This window comes from Panthera uncia, unplaced genomic scaffold, assembly GCF_023721935.1.
Source record: "Panthera uncia isolate 11264 unplaced genomic scaffold, Puncia_PCG_1.0 HiC_scaffold_1286, whole genome shotgun sequence".
In the NCBI taxonomy this organism is placed as follows: domain Eukaryota; kingdom Metazoa; phylum Chordata; class Mammalia; order Carnivora; family Felidae; genus Panthera; species Panthera uncia.
Window position 1 is genome coordinate 7,507 of NW_026057905.1, and position 26,295 is coordinate 33,801.

The window sequence follows — 26,295 nt, forward strand, 5'->3', positions numbered from 1 at the left end:
GGCCCTCTATAACCTTTAAATATGTCCAGTAGACTCAGTTGTGTCTTAATTATCTCACAACATAGGGAAATTTTGAAGGAACAAATTGAATATTGCCAAAGATGAACATTTTTATTTTTTGTATCACTCTCCTCTCCAATGAACATGTTTTGGAAGCTCTCCCTTTCCTTGAATTGAAGGCTGACTTCAGCTATCCCAGCTGGGACAGAGCCTGCTGAGTAGAAAAGAATTGGGAAATGTCAATCAGCTTTGACAGTCAGGATTTAAACTCCAAGGAAAAGTACAGAAATGTAAAAAATCCAGTTCGGATCCAGAAAGCATTTACAGGTTAGGATCAAACTAAACAGGAAGAGTATGAAGAATTTCTCAATCCTGAGAAATTGTGTTGAGAAAATGCCATTCAGCATGTCACTGCCTTTTACAGGTCAGTGGTTTGACAGAAACAGTTCAAAATGTAGGAGGAAAAAGCCATATTGGATGGCTACTCTGCTAGTATATCTTTTACAGTAAACAAGACAGTATAGAAATTATAGTGACCAAACATATTTATAGATAATAAAACAGGCACATTTCTCATTTACAGTGGCTTCTGTGTCACAATGCTGGATTCCCCCTTCAGGACTGAGCCACTCATTTCTCCAGCTGCTGGGAGTTTTGTCTGCTGACCGCACACAGCGGAGTCTCTTCCCAGGAATGGCCCACTGCTAAAGGGAGCTTCTCTACCCAAAGTTATCCCCCTTTCCCAGTGAATGTGGGGTACCAGCCCCCAAGCCCCTAACACACTTTGTCTTAACTGAAGGCATCTCTGTAGGGTCACTCCCAACTTCACAGCTCCCCATGGGAAATGCATTGTAGTTTGGCTTCACCTTCTGCCCATGCTGCTGTTCCTACCTCCTTACAGGTGTTTTTCTAAAAACACTCTCCAAAGCATCACTCTAGCTCAGAATATGTTGCCCGGGAAATCCATCCTAGAAAAGTTGATACCAGGAATAGTACTGGGAAGCCCACTTTAAGATGGAATTTGGATCTGGATAACCTGTCTGGTAAGGATGATCCCATCACAAGGAATAAGGCCTAGTATGCACTAGTGGAACAACTGCTGTAACTTTGACAAGCGATGACCTGAAATGCAGTGCACCAACAGGTGCAATATCTTAGATACCTGAGAAGTTGAAGAGACATCATAACTGAAAATACTGTGAAGGCATGCCAAAGGGGCACAGAGCCAATCTGAAAGAGTCACCAATGGCCAAATGTGGAACCATTTAAGCAACAATATAAAAAATGTAGTATTGAATTATATTCCAAAATACAAAATAAATACACATGAGTCCATAATTGACATAAATTAATTATTAAGTAAATAAATTAATGGGGGAGAAGAGACAAGTCTCTCTACAGAAGTGTTCCAAATAACTTATGTTGATATCCACCCCCTCCAGGAGGAGAAACTTAATTTCTACCTTACTATCTCACCTCCTGATTCCCCAGGGTGAACTTCCTTAGTGATTTATATCCAGAGTATAGAAGGGGGGAAAAGTGATATTAGAATGGAGAAACCTGGCCAATACTACCTCAAAGAGGTGATCAAAGCTAAATTATCAATGATAAGTCATGTTGAATTCATGAACCCTTTATATGATATGATGAGAATGGCACTTAACTTTGTGGTATCCTCCAAAAAAAAAAAAACCTGCGAACCCTGTCTAACCATAAAAGAAGCAGTGGACAAACCCAAATCAAAAGACTTCTGAAAACAATAACAACAACAACAACAACAACAACAACAACAACAACAACAGAACTTGACCAGTGTGCCTCAAAAATATCAAGCACTGAGGGCAAGGAAAGTCTAAGAAACTAGTCACAGACCAGGGAAGCTAGGGAGATATTGAAGTAATACATAGTGCTAGGTCAGCCAGAGAACTGCTTGGTAGCAATGAATAATGGGAGTAGGCAGCGGTAGCAGGTGTCTAGAAGCATCAGAGTGCAGAATCATTCCATTTTTTAGGCTCTTACCTATGCCTTAACCCTTGGTTCTGGACTGGTCTTCCAGCCATCCAGAAAGATCTGTGAACCCTTTTACGGAATCCCTTTCTGCTTAACCTAACAAAGGCAAAAAATAGATCTTTGCAGAGTAGAGATTAAACAAAAACCACATAGTACCTGGAGAAGGTCCACTTAGAACCAATACCAAAACTTTCCCCCAGTAAATTGCTAAAGATTAGCACTAGTTCCTTAATGGGGAAAAACTGGAAATTAATACTGTAATACCCATTACTCCCTCATTATTCAATTATGTATTGATCTCATTAGGGAAATTGGCTTGATGTTTTCAATGAATTCTGTCATCCTCTTCATAACATTCTGAGTTAAAGAAAACTTCTAGGTATTTTTTCACATGTAGATATCTGGACTAGATAATTAAAATCAATATTATGTTATTTAGGTGGATAAACCTAGAAAAGTATAGGAGAGAATATTCTTTACCTCCCCTGAGAAGATTTTAAATTCAATATAGATAGTCCTCCTTGCTAAGAGCTATTAGACTAAGTTACAAATATATGGAAATTTTCAGCTGCAAAGTGCAAAAAAGTAAAATTGCCCTAGAAATGCATTTTATCACAGAACCAATAGTCAAAGACAACATTAGCCTGAGTTGCCAAAGCATATCTAACATATTCCCAGCCTCTTTATTTTAAACCACATTTAATCACTTTTCAATTTTGCTTTCTGTTTGTTAAAATCTGTATGTCAACAAATTTGCTTTGGAAAATAAAATATAGTTCCAACTAAATTTCAAATAACCTCTACTAGCATAAATATTATTTCAACTTTGAAATACTTTAAAAATCAAATGGATTAAGTATTCCCAAATGTGGGGAAAAACACATAAGCAAACACACTTTTTAAGCAAACCAAGTGTATAAATAAATTTCACATCATTGACTAATCATAAGATAATTTCCATTAATGAAATAGCTTAATTGATATTTCATGTTATTTGACTATAGATATAGGCAATTATTTGAAAACCACAGTTCTACAGCCATACCACCCTGAAGACACCCAATCTCATCTGAAAATGAGCAGTACACACCCATGGGTATTTGTATGTATGTATAAGTGCATATGTGTTACTAAATTAGAGATGTTGGTCCATAGGCCCACAGCCCCTACCGTCTAAGCCATGCTTTGTATCTTTTGAGCCACACTTAACCCCTTCACAACTGATTAGACTACGCTAACCTAGTTGATCTGGTTTTTCTTGGGAATTTAAATTAGAAAATTAAGAGACTATAAATTATATGAAGGAATAAGTTGTGTTTCAAAATGAGGCTATGGAAGTGAAAATTGAGCCACATGTTACTACAATGATACATTTAAGTCATCACTAAAATTTAATAAACATTAAAATTTTTTGAACACTTATGTGCCCAGAACTATGCTAAATGCTTTACATGCATTATCTCATTTAATCTTCACAATAATCTTATGAGATGGATACTACTCCTGTTAACCACATTTTATAGATAAGGAAATTGAGTTACAGAAGGGTGAGTAACTTGCCCAAAGTCCAACCCTGGCAATCTGAATCCATACTTCTTATTCTTATTCACTCACAGTATTTTCAGTAACATTTTTTTTAAAAAAAGGAAACTAAGAGAAACTATAAGAAGATGATGTAGTTCCCTGAAAAAGAAAGAGAATCTGAAATAAGAATCTTACATATCCAGTTCCCTTGAAAACTAACTATAATATACAACCTGCTATTGGGCTCATATGAGATTTCTATATAATTAAAATCAAATGTACCAAATAAACATAATTAATTTGTGTACTTGCATAAGCTTAACAAATCGCTTTATGTGTTATTCCTTCTAAAGTTTCCAGTGGATTGCTGTTTCTAATTACTTGTCTTAATATATTTAAATTTAAACAAACAACATGGTACTCTGAGGAACACCAAAATTCTGAAATTGAAATTAGGCTTATAACTTAACAAAATTATAATTAGCTATTTTTAATATCAAAGAGGCAAAAAGTACTTGTCAAAGAACCCAATTACAAGTATTTATTCAGTAGCTAGTATTACATTGTTCAGACATTGTGAGGGTATAGCAATGAGCGAAACAAAAAAAGAATGCTTTACCACATTTAATTTACATTCTATTCATATCAGACCATTTTAAAAATAAATTAAGTGTTGTATAGTGAAAGATTCATGCCATTAGGCAACTTCTAGGAGAATGATGCCAAAGCACAACTTAAAACTGCAAGGCCAGAACTGACCAACCTCAACCCACATAACTGAAAAAGAGGCCACTCTTATGAGAACTCTTATTAAATCGGCCTACTGGTTGAGCTTTACATTTGATCTTTTAAATAAATATTTACATATTGTGGCCACAGAGAAGTCATAAATTGTAATGACTGTCCAAATAAGAAGTTTATTTGCTCATGCTCATTATTTTTTTCTTTTATATATTTTTTTAATTTTTTTTTTTTTTAGGGAAAGAGTGTGTGCACACACATGCATGCACACAAGTGGGAGAGAGCAGAGGGAGAGGAAGAGAGAGACTCTTAAGCAGGCTCCATGCCTAGCACAGAGCCCAACACAGGGCTCGATCTCACAAACCAGAAGATCACAATCTGAGCCAAAATAAAGAGTAGAATGCTTAACCAACTGAGCCATCCAGGAACCCCACCCCTGCCCATTCTAGTTGACTAACTTCCTACATGAATTCTGTATGACAACACAATAAAATTCAGATGGAATTCATGATGCTGAACTAGACTCATAGAATAGTAATTAAAGCATGCAATGCCAATAATTGACTTAGTAAATCAGTATTATAGTAAACCTTTATATCATATTATATAATTTGAGAATAAGAGAGCAGGAAAGGTTATCTTGGGCATGGTTTTTAACACATATAATAGGATTATTTACATAAAAATAATATACCCAACATTTCCTATCAACAGACATACTTCAAACAGCAAAATAGGCTACTCAGAAATGTACATGCAGATCTTTACTACCTTCATGTTATATAGAGTCTAATTTCATTCTTGATGTTTGACAGCTGACAACTTTCCAGCTCTCCTCTTTTCCCATCACCTCCCCCACTTCTGTCTGGGCAAGTTGTTAAGAAAGCTCAGATGCTCCCTTTTTTGGTGACATCAGGAAGTTCAAACCAGTCAAGTCCTAAGCACTGCACACAGAAACACTCATCTCAGCCCCACCCCTAATCAGAGTAAAATCCCAACCCAGTCTCCTTTCCCTGTTTTCTCAAACCCATTTTTGACCCTGCTTAGGAACATGTCTGCTCTCCCCCCAGAAAGTCTCATTATATGAGTAATTAGACTTTTCACAGTCTTGGTGCATGTATAGTATCATTATTCTCAAAATCTAAAGCAAATTTTGGGTGGGAGACCCATCTCTCCTCTGCAAGGTGACCATAACAATTGGCAAAGCATGCATGTCTAGATGATAATTGCCATTGCTGGGGGTCTTTCTACTCTTGCTTTGGCTTGCTAATGGACTCTTCTGCCTGCTGAAGAGCATGCACTTTGAGCTGCTGCCTAGCTTGTGCTTTGAGCTATGCTACTTTGTGCTACATTTGCTGAGTTCTACTGAGCTTCTGTTAGGATTTAACTGACCTAGGTAGGACATTTCACTATTTGGCATCTAGGGACTAGAGTATGGGATTGGGGCCTTCCTTAAAGTGGCCCTGGATCATGTGTCTTGGCCAAGACCTATCTGTGTATCTCAGATTAAAACTTGTGTCTTGATTCCAACATATACCACCACTGATGCTAGGCTCGGGATGTATGTTTCACCCAGGAATTGGCCCTTTCTTCAGAGTGCTTAGGAGAAAGACTGAAATCCTGTGTAACATATAGTCTCATTGGGTGGTCTTTTGTGTGGACCTGCTTAGGAACATGCCCTGCTCTCCCCAGAAAGCCTCACTATGTGAGTAATAAGTCTTTTCATACACGCTTGGTGCAGAATGACATCATAGTCTCAACATCTGAAATAAATTTTGAGTAGGGGTCCATTCTTCCTCTGCAAAGTGAGCATAACACTCCTCCACATTAATGACTTAAATATGCCACAGTTTTTTTTTTTTAGGTCTTGTTTTAGCTATAGCTTAGTTGCCTTATATATATCCAAAATTCCATATGTAAGAGAGTTAGATCTCTACCTCGATTCTGATGACCCAAGGGTATGAACAAATGAAAACAGCCCAAAGTTTTCATGTAATAAACATTTATTGATATACAACAGGTCTGAAATTCTGCTACACATTGAGGATATAGTGGGGTTTTCAGTCTAATGGTAAGAACAAAGATTAATCAACATCATTTCAAGAAATGTCAATTTTCAACTGTGACAACTTCCAGAGAAAGAAAGTATATGATTCTATGCTGGCCCATCTATTATAATAGGATCAATCCTGGTCAGTTAAAAATATTAAGGAAGTGATATATGGGCTGAAAGCTGAAGAATGAGTAGAAGTAGATAGATAAAAAAAGAAGTGTAGAGAATGCCAGACAGAAGGACTAACATTGGCAAAAACACAGTGTTGGAGGGAACATAGAGAAATGTGAGTGACTGAAAGTCAGAGCAAGCATTATGGATGAAGGGGTTCAGAATAAGCATCATATTATCAGACTTGTACATGAAAATGATCAGTCTGGGAATGCCTGGGTCACTCAATCGCTTAAGCCTCCGACTTTGGCTCAAGTCATGATATTGTGGTTCTTGAGTTTGAGCCCCATGTCAGGCTATGTGCTGACAGCTCAGAGCCTGGAGCTTGCTTTGGATCCTGTGTCTCCCTCTCTCTCTGACACTCCTCCAACTGCACTCTGTCTCTCTCAAAAAATAAATAATAAATAAATAAATAAATAAACATTAAAAACATTAAAATGATCAGTCTGGGTAAATATAAAGAATGATTTGAAGAAGACAGAGTAGTTGAAAATCAAATATCAATAACCCAAAATCAGCCCTATTAATTTAAATCATGAACATATGTATTTCTTCCCTTTCTTTATCTCCGAAATTTAAAAAAATTTTTTTTAACGTTTATTTATTTTTGAGACAGAGAGAGACAGAGCATGAACGGGGAGGGTCAGAGAGAGGGAGACACAGAATCTGAAACAGGCTCCAGGCTCTGAGCTGTCAGCATAGAGCCCAACGCCGGGCTTGAACTCACGGACCGCGAAATCATGACCTGAGCCGAAGTCAGCCGCTTAACCAACTGAGCCACCCAGGCGCCCCTATCTCCGAAATTTAAGAGAACATAGTCACTGCATAGGACTATATATACCTCAGTTTGTGTTTTCTTCCAAGTTTGAGATATAATGTAAGAGAACCTTACCTTTGAAATAGAAGTTAAATAAAAATTACCAAAAATGAATGAGATTCACCATTTATCGGAATAACATCTTAAATACAATTTCTCTATTGCAATGAAAATCAATCCTCATTTACTTCACAGTAATCTAAAACTTATAGACACCAGATGTTTGGTTGGCCTAAAGAAACTGAAGTTAACGTCTCCCAATTAGTGTATAAATTCAACTACTAAAGCACATTAATACCCTAGGGGGAAAAAAGTTTTAATACCCAAACAAGAATCTAAATAGTTTAATATATTTGGTTTCTGTGTAGTAAAAAAGTTAATAGCAGGCCTGAGACTGCTATCCTTCAAAAGGCCTGCTTGAAATTACAGCCACTGACTAAAGTCTGGAAACTTGGATTGGAGGGATGCTTCTGCCATTGCCAGAATTGATTGTAATGTCAAAACTGTATGTGCAAGCAATGTGGTTTATGCTGAACACCTGCTCACCTTATGAGACTCTCAAATTTTGGTATGTGCCCGACAAAGGGGACAACATGACTAGCCCCCAATAAACATCTTAGGCCCTGAGTCCCAACTGAGCTTCCCTGGTAGCCATATTGTCACAATTTGTTGCTGGAGAAATTACACATGTCCTGTGATACTCTACTGGGAGAGAACTCTTGGAAGCTTGAGCATGGTTTCCTTCAGACGTCACCCTGTATGTTTTTTTTTTCCTTTTGCTAATTGTACTTTGCATCCTTTCACCTTAAATTTTTTTTTAATGTTTATTTTTGAGAGAGACAGAGTGCAAGCAGGGGAGGGGCAGAGACAGACAGACAGACAGACTGACAGAATCTGAAGCAGGCTCCAGGCTCTGAGCTGTCAGCACAGAGCCCAATGAGAGCCTTGAACTCATGAACCATGAGATCATGTCCTGAGCCAAAGTCAGACATTTAACTAACTGAGCCACTCAGGCACCCCGCATCCTTTCACTTTAGTAAATCCTAGCTGTATGTGGAACTATATTCTGAGTCCTGTGAGTTCTCCTATGAATCTCAAAATTTGGCAGTGGTCTTTGGAACCCTGACACAGTTGTCATATTTTATCAGGAAGTAAAAGGAGAGTTAATATATCATTTATTCCTATTTTAAAATTCTTACACTTAATAATTACTAATAAAATATTAACACATAGGAGCGCCTGGGTGGCTCGGTCAGTTAAATGTCTGACTCTTGATTTCAGCTCAGGTTATGATCTCGCAGTTTGTGGGTTCGAGCCCCACATCAGGTTCTGCGCTGACAGCGCAGAGACTGCTTGGATCCATTCTCTATCTCTCTGTCTGTCTGTCTCTCTCCCTCTCCCCCTCTCTCTTTGTCCCTCCCCTTCTTGTGCTCTATCTCTCTAAAAAATAAACTTTAAAAATATATATTAACACATATTATTTACCTGGTCACATTTCATAGGAAACATTTCCAGATGACACTGTATTCTTGGTGCCCACTGATACAAGATTTATTGTTAGGTTTCTCTCCTATATATTCTCTGTAAATGTATCCCTGGATATATAACCCAATAAATATATAGTTATAAGTATAGATAGTGATAAGATATCTTAACACATATGCATATGCATTTCAAAAGAGAAAGTGGAAACAGAAGCTTCTATCAATAGATTTCTCTGAGAGTACATCAAGAGAAGCCTTTTAATTATGACAGCATACAGGGTAATGCAAATGGTACATGTATCAAGCTAATTAAATATGGAATTTCATTTTTTAAAAGTTAAAAATCTAGCTCTCAGCATGTGCTCATATACGTGATTCTCATTGAGGTGAGCTTGGCAGGCATGACTTTATAAAAAATGGAATCTAACAGTGTGAGGAATTCACACGATAAATAAGAAACAAGCTTCTGTTTTATCACCTGGGTGTCTAAATATCCAATACTTATTTTCTTTCCACTTTCCACTTTACCAGACTTTTAGTGGACAGTTATGTTTCAAGATCATAGTGCATTTTTGAATTATTTTATGCAAATATAATGAAAGAAATGTAATTAGTTTAAAAAAATAGAAGAAAAACAGCATATTATTAGTGACAGGTTAAAAGATCATTGTTTAATAGTCATAATTACAGTACATTATCCAGAGTTTTAAGATTATTTTGAAATTCTTTTATAGGACACAAGCTAGTATAGTAAAGAACATCAAACCTTAAATATATTTTCCTCTAAGATTTTAAATCAACACTGTGAATTGTGTATTATTTCAATCAGTTTCTGAATGAGCTACCCAACTATGTAAGAATCTAGGAGGAAGCCATCACTAACTTCTCCTCAAGAGTTTCAAAGATAGTTTCAGAAAATATGAAATGACAGATGTGCTTGGAACTTAATTTTCTATTCTATGTTAGGACAATATGCTGAAGAATTCTGTGTTCTCTGTTACAAGTATGACTGAAGACCATTTCCATAGTGAGAATGAATTTCTTAAGAGTCTGATATGGCTGTCCCTAAATATTTACCAATATCATTTCAAATTATTAAGTTTTGCACATGAGAAATATACATTCCCAAAGCATTGTAAATCCAATTTACCTGGCTTCACTTGGAAGCATGTTTTCAATGGCTTTGGTGAATTGTTTTCCTTGATTTTTTTTTAAAAAAAGTTTTATATCTAATAATAATGTATTGTGAATGTCACAGTTTGTCTTCTGAGTAATGAAAACATAAAATCCCTAATGAACCAGAAATGAAAAGGGGGCATTCTCATAGTTACCCCCACATATTTGTTCTCCTGGGAGTGGCAAAAAATGTAAATATATACTTTGAATATTACAATTATTTGAAAAAAGACATATAAATAATACTACTATTCTCAGGTCTCTAGAATATTTTCTCATCTGTCAGCAAAATCAGTTACAAGGTAGAATCCGTCCCAAAAGACATTTAGACCAGCCTTGGGGATTATGTACAGCCAAACTAAAATTATTCAGAGATTCTCAAAGAATGGCATTATTATACAGGGAAAACAAACAAACAAAATATAAAATCCCTCAGCATAAATACAGAACCACTTGTGGGAAGAGCACAGTGGGACACTGGCTGCCTAACTTGCATACACTAGGTCCTACCACCCTATGCTCTGATGGAACTGCCCCTCTTAGTCACACTTGCCTCAGTCCCAGTGGATAGACCCCTCCCCCAAAAGACAGCACAAACCCCTGCCCACACCATGTCTCCTGACAGGAGAGTTTTGCAGAGCCTCAGTTTTGATGGAGGTGGTGATAGGTCTTATTTCACAAGCAGACCAGAGCACATCTAATTAAAACCCACCAAATTCAGGCCAGGGACCAGACACTGCTCACGGCAGGCAAGAAGAGTCTCTGCAGACAACTGGCCTAGAGAATAGAGCAGCCAAAACACAATAGTAGGGTGCACGCAGCACACGCCAGAGACACTTCCTGAAGTGCCATGCTATGGGCACTACATAACCTCTTCTTCATAAGGCCATTACTTTTAGGAGCAGGAGATATAATTAGCTTTCTAACACAGAGAACAAAGCAGAATCTTAGACAAATGTGAAGATATAGGAATTTAACCCAAATGAAAGAGAAAGATAAGGCCATGGCCAGAGATCTAGGTGAAACAGATATAAGATATAAGTAACATGCTTGATGGAGAATTTAAAGCAACAATCATAAGGATATTCACTGGACTTGAGAAATGAATAGAAGACATCAGTGAGACACTTACCTCAGAGATAAAAGAGTTAACAAAGAATAAATCCAACCACAAAAGACTCTTAATAATAGAAAACAAACTGAGGGTTGATGGAGGGAGGGAGGTGGGAGATGGGCCAGATGGGTGATGGGTATTAAGGAGGGCACTTGTGATGAGCACTGGGTGTTGTATGTAAGTGACGATCACTGAATTCTACTCCTGAAACCAATAGTGCACTGTATGTTAACTAACTGAAATTTAAATTTAAAAAAGAATGAGAGATGAAAGTACAATAAACAAGATTAGAAACACGTTGATGCAATGAACACAAGGCTGGAAGAATCAGAGGAACAAATTAATGACCTAAAGGATAAAGTAATGGAAAAAAGTGAAGCTCAACCAAAGAAGGAAAGAAGAAATGAAAATAAACTTAAGAAACTCCATCAAACATAATAACATTCATATTATAAGAGTCCCAGAAGAAGAAGTGTCAGACAAAAGAAGGCAGAATATTTATTTGAAAAAATAATAGCTGAAAAACCTCCCTAATCTGAGGAAGGAAAAAGACATCCAGATCCAAGAGGCACTCTCATCAAAATCAACAAAAGCAGGCTCACACCAAGACATATTGTAATTAAATTTGCAAATATAGTGACAAAGAAAAAAAATCTTAAAAGTAAAGTAGCAAGACAAAAGATGTCCTTAACTTATGAGGGAACATGCATAAGGCTAGCTGGAGATTTTTCAACAGAAACTTGGCAAGCCAGAGGGAGTGGCATATATTCAAAATGCTGAATGGAAAAAATCTGCAGCCAAGAATACTCTATCCAGCAAGGCTATCATTTAGAATAGAAGGAGAGATAGAGGTTCCCAGATAAAGGAGATCATGACACTAAACCAGCCCTGCAAGAAACAGTAAAAGGGACTCTGAGTGGTAAGGAGAGACCAAAAGTGGCAATATAAAGGCAGTTAACATAAAAACAGTAAAAATTATTATTTCTGTAAAAATAAGTCAAGGAACTCACACCAAAAAAATGATATAAAAAATAATTATATATACCTAAAATGTGGGGAGGAGAGGAGAAAAAAATGGGTTCAAACTTAAATGACAATCAACTTAACATAGATTGCTATATGCAGAAGATAACCATATATCAAAAACCACTAATAAACATGCAAAGAATAAAGAGAAAGAAATCCAAATATATCACTAAAGAAAATCATTAAAATATGAGAGAAAGACAAGAAAGGAGTAGAGAAAATCTCCAAAAAAAAAAAAAAAAACACAAACCGGTAATAAAATGGCAATAAATACACATTTATCAATAATTACTTTGAATGTAAATGGACTAAACACTCCAATCAAAAGACATAGAGTACCAGAATGAATTAAAAAAAAAAAAACCATCAATATTTGCCAATAAGAGACTCATTTTAGACTTAAAGACACCTGCAGATTGAAAGTGAGGGGATAGAGAAACATTTCCCATGCAAGTGGATGTCAAAATAAAGCTGGAGTCATAATACTTCTATTGAACAAAACAGACTTTAAAACAAAGACTGACAAGAGACAAAGAAGGACACTATAATAACAAAGGGGACAATAAAATAAGAAGACATAACAATTATAAATATTTATGCACCCAACATGAAACACTCAAATATATAAAACACTTAATAACAAACATAAAGGAACTAATGGATAATAACACAACAATAGTAGGGAACTTAACCATCCCACTTATATCAATAGACCATCTAAACAGAAGGTAAACAAGGAAACAATGGCTTTGAATGATAACACTAGACCAGACGGGCTTAACAGATATATTAGGAACATTCCATCTTAAAAAGCAGAGTACACATTCTTTTCAAGTGTACAGCGAACAGTCTCCAAAATAGATCACATATTAGGCCACAAAAGAGGCCTCAACAAATACAAAAAGACTGAAGTCATACCATGCATCTTTTATGATCACAACACTTTGAAACTAGAAGTCAACCACAAGAAAAAATCTGGAAAAAGCACAAATACATGGAGGCTAAACAGCATGCTACTTAACAATGAATGGGTCAACTAAAAAAATCAAAGAAGAAATTTTTTAAAAAAGCACATGGAAACAAAGGAAAAAGAAAATACAACAGTAAAAAATCTTTGGTATGCAAGCAAAAGTGGTCCTATGAGGAAAGTATATAGCAATACAGGCTTACCTCAAGAAGCAAGAAAAATCTCAAATAAACAACCTAAACTTACACTTAAAGGAGCTAGAAAAAGAACAGCAAATGAAGTCTAAAGTCAGCACAAGGAAGGAAAAAATAAAGATTCGAGAAGGAATAAATGATGTAAAACTAAAAACAAAACAAACAAACAAACAAAAAATAAAACAAATCAATGAAACCAGGAACTTGTTCTTTGAAAAAAATCTATAAAATTGATAAACCTCTCACTAGAGGAGAAAGAAAAGAGAAATGACCCAAGTAAATAAAATTACAAATGAGAGAGGAGAAATACCAACCAACACCACAGAAATACAGCAATCATAACAGAATATTATAAAAAACTATATACGTCAATAAATTGGCATTAGAAGAAATGGATAAATTCTTAGGAGCATATAAATTACCAAAACTGAAACAGGAAGAAATAGAAAACTTGTACAGTTCAATAACCAGCAAAGAAACTGAATCAGTAATCAAAGAACAACAAACAAGCAAAAATCCAAGTCCAGAGGGCTTCACAGGCTGATCCTACCAAATAGTTAAATAAGAGTTAATACGTACTCCTCTCAAATTCCAAAAAATAGAAAATGAAGGAAAACTTCCAAATTCATTCTATGAGGATAGCATTACTCTGATACCAAAACCAGATGAAGACACCACTAAAAAAGAGAACTACAGATTAATATCCCTGATGAACATGGATGCAAAATTCTCAATAAAATATTAACAAACTGAATCCAACAATACATTTAAAAAATCATTCACCCAATCAAGTCTGATTTATTCCTGAATTGTAAAGGTGGTTCAATATTTGCAAATCAATCAACCTGATAAATCACATTAATAAAAGACAGGATAAAAATTATATAATCCTTTCAATAGATGCAGAAAAAGCATTTGGCAAAGCACATTGTCCATTCATGATAAATAAGAACCCTCAAAAAAGTAGAGTTAGAGGGAATATACATCAACCTAACACAGGTCATATATGAAAAACCCACAGCTAATATCATCCTAAATAGGGAAAAACTGAGACCTTTTTCTTTATGGTCAGGAATAAGACAGAGATGTCCACTCTCACCACTTTTATTCAACATGGTACTGAAAGTCCTAGCCACAGCAATCAGACAACAAAAAGAAAAAGGCATTCAATTCAGCAAGGAAGAAGTAAAATTTTCACTATTTGTAGATGACATGATACTATATATAAAAAACCCTAAAGACTCGACCAAAAACTGCTAGAAATGATATGCTAATTCAGTGAAGTTGCAGAATACAAAATCAATGGGCACAAATCTGTTGCATGTCTATACATCAATAATGAAGCAGCAGAATGAGAAATTAATGAATCAACCCATTTACAATTGCACCAAAAAAAATAAGATACCTAGGAATAAACCTAACTGAAGAGGTGAAAGACCTGTACTCTGAAAACTATATAACATGGATGAAAGAAATTAAAGACGACCACAAAGAAATGTAAAGACATTCCATTATGGATTGGAAGAAACAATATTGTTAAAATGTCTACGCTTCCCATAGCAATCTACAGATTTAACGCAGCCCTCTCAAAAATCCCTACAACAGCATTTTTCACAGAGCTAGAAAAAAACAATCCTAAAATTTGCGTGGAACCACAAAAGACCCCAAAGAGACAAAGCAGTCATGAGAAAGAAAAGCAAATCTGGAGGCATCACTATTCTGGATTTAAGTTATATTACTAAGCTGTCGTGATCAAAACAGTGTTATACTGTCACAAAAATATACACACTGATCAACAGAACAGCATAGAAAATCCAGAAATGAACCCACAATTATATGGTCAATTAATCATTGACAAAGCAGGACAGAGTATCCAGTGGGGTGCGGGGGGGGACAGTCTTGTCAAGAAATGGTGTTGAGAAAACTGGTCAGCTACATGCAAACTGAACCACTTTCTTACACCATACACAAAAATAAATTAAAAATAGATTAAAAACCTAAATGTGGGACTGAAACCATAAAAATCCTGGAGAAGAACACAGGTATCTTGACATCAGCCATAGCAACTTTTCCTAGATATATCATGTGATGCAAGGGAAACAAAATCAAAAATAAACTATAGAGACTACATCAAAATAACCCTATGCGCAGCAAAAGAAATAATCAACAAAACTAAAAAGGAATCTACAAAATGGGAAAAGACATTTGCAAATGATATATCCAATAAAGGGTTAGTTTACAAACTATATAAAGAATTTATAAAACCCAACACCCAAATACCAAATAATCCAACTAAAAATGCACAGAAGACATGAGTAGACATTTTTCAAAAGAAGACATACAGACAGCCAACAGACACATGATAAGATGCTCTACATCACTTATCATCAGGAAAATGCAAACCATAACTACAGTGAGATATCACCTCAAACCTGTCAAAATGGGTAATATCAACCACATAAGAAACAACAGGTGGTGATGGGGATGTGGAGAAAGGGGAACCCTCTTGCACTGTTAGTGGGAATGTAAACTGAGAGACAACAGTATGGACATTCCTCACAAAGTTAAAAATAGAACTATCTATCCAGCAACTGCACTACTATTTACCCAAAGAATATAAAAAAAACTAATTCAAAGGGATACATGCACCCTGTGTTTGGAGCAGCATTATCTACAATAGCCAAATTATGGAAACAACCCAAGTGTCTACTGATTGATGAATGGATAGAGAAGATGTGTGTATATCTATTACACAATGGAATATTACTTAGCCATAAAAAAGAATGAAATTTTGCCATTTGCAATGACATGGATGGAGCCAGAGTATAATGAGTCAGTCAGAGAAAGACAAATACCATATTATTTCACTCATATGTGGAATTTAAGAAACAAAACAGGTAGTGGCCTTATTCTCTGCCTTTCTCTTCTTGTATCTGAGGCTGCTCTGCTCTTATCAGCCCCTGGCCCACAGTCTCTTTGAGACCAAGCACCATGCCTTCAATTAAGTTGTAGAGTTCTGATGGAGAGATATTTGAAGTTGATGTTGAAACTGCCAAGCAGTCTGTGACTATCAAGACCATATTGGAAGATTTGGGAATGATGAAGGGAAGGATGACCCAGTTCCTCTACCAAATGTTAATGCAGCAATATTTTAAAAGGCCATTCAGTTGTGCACCCACCACAAGGATAACCCCCCTCCTCCTGAGGATGACAACAAAGAAAAGTGAAGAGATGATATCCCTGTTTGGGACCAGGAATTCCTAAAAGTTGACCAAGGAATACTTTTTGAACTTATTCTGGCTGTGAACTGCTTACACAGCAAAGGTTTGCTTGACATTACATGCAAGACTGTTGCCAATATGATTAAGAGGAAAACTCCTGAGAAGATTCCTAAGACCTCTAATATCAAAAATGACTTTACTGAAGAATAAGAAGCCCAGGTACACAAGAGAACCAGTGGTGTGAAGAGAAGTGAAACGTTATGCCTGACACTGTACCACTGTAAGGATTGTTCCAAATACTAGTTGCACTGCTCTCTTAAATGTCTGTTAACATTAGACAAACAGTAGACAAATACAGCAGCAAATCAGTTGTTTTACCAGAATGTTGTTCTCCTTGCATGTGGAGTTTGAGTACAGATTCCAAACTTATGGCTGAGTTTCTTCTGGTATGATCAAAAGTTTCTTTTTTCTTTGCTCTGAATAACTGACGTGTAGGTTCTCTATAAGAGAGATGGCATTTTGGGATTTCCATCTCTAAATATTTCTAAATCTTAGAAATCTCTCTAAAGCAATTTCTGCCTAGCTTATTTTTAGTTAACTTTAGTTTAATAACCTTTTAAAATTTGGCATTGTGAATAAAACAAGTTGCAAAAAGTTTTCTGAAAAAGAATTAAAATAAAAACAAAACAAACAATCATAGGAGGGCAAAAGAGAGAAGCAAACCAAGAAACACACTCTTAACAACAGAGAACAAACTGATGGTTACCAGAGGGGAGATGGGTGGGGGGATAGGTTAAATAGGTGATGGATTAAGGAGGACATTTATTGTGATGAGCACTGGGTGTTATATGTAAGTATTGAATCACTAAATTGTACACCTGAAACTAATATTACACTGTATGTTAACTACCTGGAATCAAAATAAAAATTTAGAAAGAAAATGGAAAGACCATATGGCAATAATATGGGGGGAGGGGGCATCAAGATGAATCTACATTATGCCAACACCTGAAAAAAGAAATCCTATTAATATTACATAGTCAATGTTTATCAAGCTTTGATTACATAGAGATAACTTTAAAAAACCATAAAAATCGAGGCTCTCCTTTTCTCCAGCATCTATCTCTAAGTATAAAAACTATTCATTTTATAGTAGGATAAATTGTTATGAAGGAAATTATTGACCTTTTTAATGGTCCACTAAAAATGCAGAAAAACAACTAGCTTTTAATTGTGTGCATAATTTAAAAATATAGAATATATAGGAAATCTTATTGCAGCTATTTCAGATTTTATTTTATGAAAAATCACATTCATAAAATGCTTTCCAGATTAAAATTAAAATGGCATGTTAATAGAATAATTTTGACTTGTCAGAACTGAAAATCATCATTCATGGTTTGGAAAAAAATATTTCCTAGTTTTGATCTTTAAGTGATTATTAAAAAATTAAATTCATACAGTTTAATTGATTATAAATGTAGTTCCCATTGAGTATTCTGTTTCTTTTTGAGGGTTATTAATTTCATTTTTAAATGGGAGATTAAGCATGTGAATTGTCAGTACATGAATTCATATGATAATTTAAATTGTACCACTTTAAGAAAATAGCACATTACACATAGAGATTTGGCATATTATTTTCCAAAGAAATGTTCAAAGAGAATGCAAGGTCCCTATATATATCCACATAACCTACTGTTTGCTACTAATTTTTAAAATACACTATTACGCGTCACCAGGGTGGCTCAGTTGGCTAAGCTTCTGACTCTTGGTTTTGGCTCAGGTCATGATCTCACAGTTCGTGAGTTCGAGCCCCACATCAGGCTGTGTGCTGACAATGCAGAGCCTGCTTGGGATTCTCTTTCTCCCCTCTCTCTTTGTCCCTACCCCACTTATGCTCTCTCTCTCTCTCTCTCTCTCTCTCTCAAAATAAATAAACTTAAAAAAATTTTTTTAAGAAAATAAACTATCGCTACTAATTTAATCTCATAAATATATTTTTGAATATTCTGTTTGCATGTAAATGAGGAACCATGAGGACTACTGAAATTATTGATTATATCACTCACTTGACTAATACTCAAATATATGAAAATTAATGTTAGCCCTGTTCTAAGAAAATTGTACTTACACAAGTTCATCTTGCTAATTTCCTTACTATAGCACTAATTTATAAGTTATTTCTTTAAAACCACCCTTGATTTATTCACCTTTATCTTTATGCAAATTAAATTTCAGCAAAATATTACTACTTCATTTTAATCCCAAAATATTGAATAACATCTGGTCAACATTTTTATCACTTATTGCTTCATTTTCAATTATAAAGTCTCTGTACTTTTAAATACTTAATCTACTTTCTGTTTTATTAATCACCTTTTTTATCTGCTCAGATAAGAATGGCAATTTAACAGCCCGGGAAAAGTTGTCTAAAAATCTACAACTGGGATAACTAGAAAAGGTACACTGAGGGAATATTAAAATTTTAGTTCCATTTAAAATTTCATCAGAAAAATATGAATTGATAAGGTTTAGAATCTTCACCCAAGATGCTAATAAGAAAGTCAAAATGCAAGGAGGTATATTTTTAATAGTCTAATGAATTATCCTGGTTTAAAAATGATTTCTATAGCATGTTTTATGATTATGATGTAGATATTTATGATGCATACATTATCATTGCCCCTAAAGAGCTTGTTATCAAATGTGTAGAAGTAAAGTTACCAGACAAAACACAAGCAATATTTGGGACATACTTATACTGAATAGTTATTTGTTCTTTATTTGAAATTCACACTTCACAGGGTATCCTGTATTTGTATTTGCTAAATCTGGGATTTTATGTAGAAGCATAATTATAGGAATACTAATTCATTTTTCCCTCACATTTGAATTGAAGAAACTCTTGATCTTTAAATGTTGCAAAAATATGTGTTCTTAGGACCAGCTACATAATCTGAGGAACTCTATGCCAAATGAAAATGCATAGCCTCTTTTTCAACAATTTTTCTTTCAAGATGGCAATAGTAGGGTATTAAATCAAGTGCCCATGAAGCTAGCCCTGTTCTTAGAACCCCAGGCATTAGGATATATATGAACTAAGTGTCCTTACATTACAGAGAAACAAAAATTGGTTCATTTTTAACAGGAACAACAAATGTCCGTAAAGGACAACAAAGCAAATATTTTAGGCTTTGAAGGCCATATAGTTTCTGTCATAATATTAACTCTCCCATAAATAAACTGATGAGCATGGGTTTTGTTTCAATAAAACTTTACTTACAAAAACAGTTGGTGGACCAAAATTGTTGACCCTGTAGTTTGCTGACCCCTGGACTATGCTACAAACATAAGCAAAACTACCAGTTAGATTTGTTTAGATTCTAAATAGATATACCCACTAAGGCAAAAATTCATCTAGGGGATTGCAATCATTTCCCCAGGACATTATTTTTGCAAAGATATGTAACAGAATCTATTCTTTAATATATGTATCTTTAAATTAAATTCAGTCATCTAGCTCAAATAAACCACTGTCCCAATTTTCTAGGTCCATAAAAACATATATCAGGAATGACAAAGGAGAAACGTAATATATTTTTGCTTTCTCCTCCTCTTCTATTTAATTTTTATTTACTTTCCTATGCTTTTTTTGGAATAAAACTTTAGAGTCCAAGGAAAGAACATGAAGAAAAGCATGAAAATGACTGCATGGCCTATATTTACTGGAGTAAAGTCTGCATGCCAGGCCATGCTGATCTGAAGATGAGACTGTTCAGGTCTAGAAGCCTCAAAGACTTTCTTGGTGTTCCAAGAGTTTTCACATAGTGCAAGCCCCTTGGTAGCAAATAGATGAAGCAGTTATTATTTTCACTTTAAAGATAGGAAACTGAGACCCAAAGAGGATAAATGTCTTCCTAGAGTCAAATATCAGAAATAGAAGAGCGAGACTTATGTTCCAATCTTCTGAGCTTTTGGTATCACAGAAAGTACAGAAAGACTCCTGTTTTTGAGTAACTGATAGACAAATATGGACAAAGAATGAAACATAAAGACCCAATGAACAAAAACATACATTTGAATAATTTGGGTTATTCAGACATCCTTATACATAATCTAAGTACTCAGTGAAGTCAGAATAATTGATGGTTATGTAAGACTTAGTTACAGGAATAATTGGAAGTTATAGGGTGGAGAAAACTAGTTTTAAAACAGCCTAGTGAAAAATATAAATTTTCTGAGGGACTTCCACAAAGATTTGGCTGATTGGGTATGTCCCAGTCATTTTGGTGGTGAGTTTTCAAGCTAATCCTTTCCCTCTGAGTCTGAAAAGAAGTGAAAAGTTACTATCTTGTACAGTGGACTGGGAAGAGTTGTTTCTAATCCATTTGGTTTAAAACCTATCTGCAACAGGCTCCTTCCAGAGCAAAAACAGATTTTTCTGACCATTTCATTTTGACCTGACTTTCTTAACCCATCCATCTTAATGGCTGGAATAAAAAGAGATGCTTGGAACCCCAGAATATGATATTATGTCTCCCAAAGTGTGTGCCTTCCTTTTAAATTATGCATTCTCACCTAATACCACTTTTAAATATGACTTGGAGTGAAAGGAAAAGAAAAATACAGGATTATTAGCCAAGGTTTTCCCTTTAAAACCAAAAAGAATATGTAAAATGACTGTCCTCTCAACCATAATATGTATCAGAGTGAGGCTGCCAGGTTTGATGCAAAGAAAATGAAACTTTAGAGTCATAGTATCTGGCTCAAATGCAGACTCCATAATGTACTAGCCATGTGACCTTAAACTTGATCTGTGTTTCCATTTCCTTAGGAAAAATAACATCTCTATTGTAGTGATAAGGAGAAGAAATGAATTACATTCTAGGGGCACCGGGGTAGTCAGTTGAGCAACCAACTCCTGATTTCGGCTCAGGTCATGATCCCAGAGTTGTGGGATTGAGCCTCACATTAGGCTCTGCACTGAGGGTGGAGCCTGTTTAAGAATCTCTCTCTCCCTCTGCCCCACTCCCCCACTCACACTCATTCATCTTTCTCTCTCTCTCTTAAAAATAAAATTAATGAATGTAAAGATTCTAATATGTAGGTTCAATAAGTAGTTTTATTTGCTCTCATCTTTTGAGTATAAGCAACAATACTCTTACAAAAATATATTTCAAAATTCAGAATAGATTATATTGAAAATTCTGAATTGAATTTGATATATATTATAATGTTACTTATAAAACATGAACAGTTTCTGTTTTAGATCCTTATTAAATATCTGGTTTTCACTTTAATTTCCTTTATTATACTTAGGTGCTTTTATCTAATCAATGAACATCTAGACTAATTCTTTGATAATAAACACATATAAAAATAAATGGCTGATATTCTGACAAATGTATTAACAAACAAAGAGAATTTGTTTTCTTTTCCACTCAACTAAACAATGAATCAACTTTTCCCATTCACCATTTCCAAATCACCACGATCAGTTTCCCTAATAATATGGATTTTTTATGTAAAGATCCCAGAGTTAACTTTCTAATTCTCAAAGATTATAATAACAGAAATACTATCTACTAAATTCAGGGAAAATTACAATCTTAGACATAAATCTCCTTGTAAGGAAAAATTTCAGCCATCTTATATACTTGATAAAGTAGGCAGAACTTGAACACATTTTCTAAAAGCCATGCAGCAACATATTAGAAGAAGAGAGAAGAGTCAAGGGAAAATAAATAAATAAAATACATAAAATAAAATAAAATAAAATAAAATAAAATAAAATAAAATAAAATAAAATAATAAAATAAATACTACACCAGGTACCCCTTCTCTACCTTGATGCTATAGTCATTTTCCAGATTATTTTCCAGACTGATAAATCATATTATTCTTTTAATTTAAATGGTGGTGCCGTTAACTGAAATTGGGACTTCAGAAGAAGGAGGGGACTAGAGGGTGAAGTTGACAGATATAGTGCCGAGTTTGAGGTGCTTGGAAACCTTAATTGTGGAGATACTTAGTCCATGATCATACATACTGGCCTATTCTACACACAGCCACCAGAGGAACCTTGCTAAAATATTAGAGCATACGTCTTTACTGGGCAAACTCCAAATGGCTCCAATTTCATTCAGAGTGAGATCAAAAGTCCTGAAAGTGGTCTTTTAGGTTACTCAATCTAGCACCATCAACACCTCTAAACTTGCTTTCTACTTGCCTCACTAATTCCATTCCAGCCACACTGGCATGGTAGCTCCTCAGAGACCTCAGGCTCACTCTCACCTCAGGGCCTTTGCTCATGCTCTTCCCTTTGCCTAAAACTCTCTTCTCCCCAGTACCCATGTATCTTCTGCCCTGGCTGGCTTCAGCTCTTAACTCATACATCACATTCCCAGTAAGGTCTTCCCTGGCCACCCTAGTTAAAATTGCTACCATCTGTCAATCCCAGCACTGTGAACCCTCGTTTCCTGCTTTCTTCAGTCCACAACACTGTTCTCTGTAAACTTGAAATGTATTTTGTTTGTTTGTTTTTTCGTTTGTTTGTTTGTTTATTACCTGTCCTCTCCTACACCCCCAACCTCCTTCCTGACCCACAGAATATGAATTCCCCAATGGCAGGGAATGTTAACTTTTGATTCACTGCTACATGTGAAAAAACATAGTAGCAGCTCAACAAATATATGTTTCATGATTAATGCCACAGTGCAGGAAAGATGCCCAAATAGAAGCAATGGTTTAGAAGACCCATAAGTGGGGTGCCTGGGTGGCTCAGTCAGTTAAGCATTGATTTCAGTTCAGGTCATGATCTCAGGGTCATGAGATCAAGCCCTGATTTGGACCCTGAGCTAAGAGTGGAGCCTGCTTCAGATTCTGTCTCTGCCCCTCTCCCACTTGCACACCCTCTCGAAATAAAAAAACATTTTTTGTTTTGTTTTTTTTTAGAGTCACATAGTGAAGGCTGACATTAGCACATCCACTGTGCTATACAGATACACACTTTTCTAGATGTTTTTATAGCTCTTAGGTTACAACTAAAGAAGCATTAAGCTAGGGAGAAAGTCTGTATGAAAAAGAGAAGAAGCAAAATGTTTAGGCACTTTTAAAAAAACACTTAGAGAAACAAAGCCAACCATTTTGTGCTTCTTAATAATTTGTGAAATTATAACACATTCATGTAAAATCATTTTTAATGAAAGACAACACAAAACCAAAGAATGCACTGAACTGTGCCAATCTATGCAATGGGGAGTATAAGAAAGGTAAAGTTTCTTGCTTTTGAGATGCCTGCAATTTCTAAAATAGATTTTAAAATATATTACTACTCATCAACACTTACTTGGTCTTGATCTTATGCCTCTATTTAATTATGCATCAAATGAAGGGCAGTTTTAGTGTTTCAACTCACAATAGTTCTTAATAGCCTCCTTCAGCATGAATAAGTGAACTGCCAGATGAGAAGCAACTCTAATAAAAACAGTGTCCTGTAGGAATTGTAAAATGGCTTGTGATGCTTCCTGTGAATATCAGAGAGGGACTATAAAGTACCACACAAAGTGTGGATATGTGTTTTGTGATTCCTGGAAGACATGTTGGTAAGGCAATAAAATGTGAGCCACCAATTTAAAAGGCAGCTTTAGGAGGGATAATCAAAGAGCTGAGTTTCTTATCAAGTATCCCTGTCTTTTTTTTATTATTATTATTTTGAATTGCTTCACACGATCTCTTTGAGCCCGAGAAACTTTCTTTTTGGAATTATACCGTGAAATTTAGTAGATTACTCCCCAATCCTTGAACACTGACAATATTCTCTATGTAACACTTTATAGAACTAATATTCAGGAATTTTAACCAATATGTGGTCTAGGTCTAGGGCATTTTCCCTCCTCTTTATAAATATTAACATAGCTTTCTCTAGGATAGCTACTTGACACTCTGAGTCATTACATATATCTAAAAATTCAAGCTAGCATTTGCAACCAATTTCCTGAAAAATATGACTCAAATAAATTATATCCAGTAGCCTGTATTGCTTGTCTCTTTTAGGCCTGTGTATGTGTCATAATACTAATTATAAGAGCTCTATATACAGCTTATATTCAAGTTGCTTTGAAGACACTGATTTGCTGAATCCAACTGTTTACCTGGTTCTATACACTAACACCAGTGCTAATTCTTAGTAAGGAGAACATATCTCTATGTTTAATTATTTAGGTACATGGGTCTAGCACTCAAGAAGGATGTTATACAAGCCAGTAAGATAGTTTGTGAGTGAAATTTAAAACCCTTGACTCTAAAACCCAGTCTTGCCATAAACTATATAATCTTTGGCAATTTCACTTAATTCCTTGTGGTCTAGATTTCTTATTTTCAATAAAAGGGTAAAGTGGATGGTATTTAAGAATATAATTAAACCCTAAAAAATATATTATTCTAAATTATTTTTAGTTATTTTGTCTACAATTGGTTTATATGACCACCGGATTTGCAAAATGTACACTCTTGGAATACACAGGCTAATATTCTTTCTTACTTTCCAGACACGTTTAATAGACAGTGAGTGCATGCTTTCCACTTAAATTTGAGACCCATTCATTTAAATTCATTGAGACCCTTCATTGAGACCCTTCCATTTAAATTTGAGACCCATCATTATATACTGATAGACATTCAAAAATAAACTGGATAATCCTAAAGGTCAAATTTTTAAAGAAAACAAAAACTTACATAAGGAACATTATTGCTTGCTTATATAGAATTTAGTCTTGGGGCGCCTGGGTGGCTCAGTCGGTTAAGCATCCAACTTTGGCTCAGGTCATGATCTCATGATTCGTGAGTTCAAGCCCTGCACTGGGCTCTGTGCTGATGGTTCAGAGCCTAGAGCCTGCTTGGGATTCTGTGTCTTCCTCTCTCTCTGACCCTGCCCCGCTCACACTATGTCTCTCTTTCTCTCAAAAATAAATAAACATTTAAAAAAAATTTTTTTAAAAGAATTTATTCTCTGCTATAGCCTTTCTAAAACAACATCAGTTGTGGTTAAATAATCAAGAAGTAAGAGCTGACACTTCAGTAGTGCTTGCCTTGTGTTCTTAGTAGTTTATGTCTAATAACTCAAACTTCACAGCATTTATAATGCACTATTAACCACCCCCACTACAAATGAGGAGACTAAGTTAGTTAGGTTTTCTAAATCCACAGAGCGGGTAAACAGAAGAGATGGGATTTGAACACAAGCAGTGAGAATATTTGTGCTCTTAACCATTATATCCTCCTACACTCAGCCTGTTTGGTTGGGGGAAGTTAATTCCCTACAACTTTGAGAGGGCCTCCCTCAAGGGAGGCAATGACAATCATCCCAACCACCTTACCATCACTATATGGCATTCCTTGACAAGCACAAGGACACAGGAGAGTGCACAACCTAAGTTGGACCAATAAGACTAAAAGAAAGAATATTTGGGGCGCCTGGGTGGCGCAGTCGGTTAAGCGTCCGACTTCAGCCAGGTCACGATCTCGCGGTCCGTGAGTTCGAGCCCCGCGTCAGGCTCTGGGCTGATGGCTCAGAGCCTGGAGCCTGTTTCCGATTCTGTGTCTCCCTCTCTCTCTGCCCCTCCCCCGTTCATGCTCTGTCTCTCTCTGTCTCAAAAATAAATAAACGTAAAAAAAGAAAGAATATTTACTTCATAGTAGAAAGGAAGGCCTACCCCAAAACAAGGATGTATATACTGCCAATCATCACCTGCTAATCATGAAGGAACCCAGTCTGGGGATCAAAGCCCAAACAA

The 26,295-nt window shown here is 35.6% G+C and overlaps 1 pseudogene; it reads left to right on the forward strand.

Annotated features, from left to right (window-relative positions):
• The first annotated feature begins 16,268 nt into the window (after window positions 1-16,268).
• LOC125916878 (S-phase kinase-associated protein 1-like) lies at window positions 16,269-16,752 on the forward strand (annotated as a pseudogene).
• The last annotated feature ends 9,543 nt before the right edge of the window (window positions 16,753-26,295 follow it).